Source organism: Branchiostoma floridae, chromosome 19 (genome assembly GCF_000003815.2).
Source record: "Branchiostoma floridae strain S238N-H82 chromosome 19, Bfl_VNyyK, whole genome shotgun sequence".
Classification (NCBI taxonomy): Eukaryota; Metazoa; Chordata; class Leptocardii; order Amphioxiformes; family Branchiostomatidae; genus Branchiostoma; species Branchiostoma floridae.
The window spans coordinates 11,435,577-11,438,291 of record NC_049997.1 but is presented as its reverse complement, the minus strand read 5'-3'; positions in this window follow the sequence as shown (position 1 = coordinate 11,438,291).

The window sequence follows — 2,715 nt, the reverse complement described above, 5'->3', positions numbered from 1 at the left end:
ACTGCCGGCTACCCTGTTCCTCTCGGCCGCCTCGAGGTTCTTCTCCGGGCGCCCTTTTGCACTCTCGTCGGCCGCCGGTCTGAGGTCGTTCTGTATCGGAGTGGAGGCGACGACTCGGCCCTCAGTAGAACGACCGCCGCCACGGCTTTGGCTCGGAAAGCTTCCCATGACTGTGCCACTCCGGAGGCGGTGGACCTATGCGGAAGAGACAGAGCAAACAATGCGATTCCCCAACCCGGTCCAACAAAAATAGCAAATCAACTAGTTCGCCTACTTTTATACTAGAACGTTGGCTCACAGGTGTAAAGCTGGCGCCAGCTGCCTTATCACAGACTGTAGACGGCCTTGGGTGTCCAATGCCATTCCTACCAACGCTACGTGCCTATGATTAAACTGTCTGGGCCTTTTCATTAAAACAACCACTACTTAATATCCTAACTACCGGTTTTCAACTTATCAAACTAGTCATCTTAATTATAGATCGTCGATACCGACTGTTTACATCTAAATCCCGAGACAGCGGGTCCTGCTGGCCTTCCACTCTGGCCAAACTGTTTTAATTCTCTTTTTTTCGTAGTCTCGCTTCTTCTCGACTGCCCTCCTTCTCTGGGCAATGACTACCCCCCTGCTTTGACGGACTTCCTACTGGACCATATCCATCACCATTTGGGTGTCCGCCCGTGACCCCTGATGAGATTGACAGGTCATTGAACGTGACACCACGGATGGAGCCGGTGTGGCTTGTCACCCTGGAACGACAGATTAATAGCCCGGCGTCGCGCGATAAAAGTCGCGTCAATTGGGGGTCCAATTGAATTCTTCCACATTTCTCATCAATTAATACTTCTGTATCCTGTGAAATCGGTTGCACACTTGCTAGCGGCCTAGCGTATTCCTCTCAGGACCCACCCCTGGTAATCCCCTCCCTCCCTCGGTGTCAGGACCCCACCCGCCAGCTGCACGTGCCCCGATTTGGTCACGCCCACAGCTGTCAGCTGTGGGACTACACGCACTAGCTAGTCAGGGAAGACTACCTTCCACGTCAGGAGTGTCGACTGGAAGAGATCACAGCGGTCGCCCGAGGTCAACTCATCGGAGTGTCAATGTTCCCTCCTACTCTAACTTCGGAGTGTCTCGGTTTCCTCCTACATAAACTTTGGAGCGTCTGGGCTTCCTCCTACCCAACATTTCTCCAACTTCTGAACTCATCTAATTTCCTGTCGCACTCGTATTAAAACTACAAAACCAACTATAATAGCTTTGGCGGTTCGCCAAGCACGAGGCTATCTCGACGTCAAATCTACATTCCTCTTGGCGTCGGCTCTAATGAGGGTCAAGCTCTCCAACCCCTACTATTTGCTATTGAGTTAGGAAATGCAAACGTAAAACGTATTCGGCTAACATCCCGACCCCGGGGCGAATAACTTCCGATTTGAAACTCTAGGCAACGGAGTTAGTACTGCTATGATTAGTTGCCTCCTTCGATTAAACTTGAAACTAGCTAAATAAAACCAGACTTCCTCGCGTACGGAACCTAATTCTATTCACGGTATATACATCATGGACACGCCTCCTACAGCGACTGTATCTCTACTGTATCCGTCATCCGATCATATCGTACAACAAATTCACTGGGGCGTCTAATTACAGTTGGCGTGGCATATACAGCCATTAAGACCGGGTTACCATACCAATTTGGTGGCTTGGCTCGATTCGATCGTTTTGGGTAGCGTTTCACCTGGGTTCCCGTGACCTCGGTGGGGGCACCAGATGTTACCTCTTTACTAGTTTCTACTTGGGGCACGTATAAAACTGCTGGCGCTGCCTCTCCATCTCTACGCGATGAAGGATGGGTCACGCCCCGAGATGGCAAGGCCTGTCCTTCTGCATTATCGCCAGCCAAGGTCTCAGCGGGAGGGCTAAAGCTCACCTCTCCCTGACTTGTGGCGGTTGTGACATCGTTTTGACTATCTAACTCTGGATTGTCCGCATTATTACTCGGTTCTTCGTCTGCAAGGAACCAGCCGGGATTTAATAAACAAAAACCAAATTCCTCTGTATCCCCTCCCGCTGAATCATTAAATTGGGACTCTGTCGCGTCTGCCCTCGCGCGTAGTCTCCTAGCTCTACGCTCTGCTCGCGCACTGGGCCCCGTCCCAAAGAGGCAATGTGTTAACATGTCTCTATGTAGCTTCCGTATCGGACCTTTACTGTCTTCTGATTGTACGACATACACCGGTATGTCTGGGTTGGGCTGCTCTTTAACCACGTAGGGGACCTTTTCCCATCTGTCTTGTATTTTCTTCCTTCCTTTACATTTACTTTTCACTAGCACCCTCTGACCTGGTAGTAATGGGGCCTCTCTGGCTGTCCTATCGAACATCTTCTTACGCGCGGCGGCGGTCCGAGCCAAGTATTCTTTCGCCCGGGCGTACGCGTAACAATACCTCTGATGGTGCTCTCTAACCCAGTCATCGGGGCTCGGTTCCCCGTCACTTTCCTCCGGATCTAACCCTAAGGTTAAATCGATAGGCAGTCGAGGGTGCCTCCCAAACATCATGAAGTACGGACTGTACGAAGTGCTGCTATGGGGGGTATTATTGTATACGCTTACCAACTCAAATATGTATTCAGGCCAGCGTCGCTTCTGATCTTTCTCTAACGTCCCTAGCAAGTCTAGCAGAGTGCGGTTTAGGCGCTCAATCTGACCGTTAC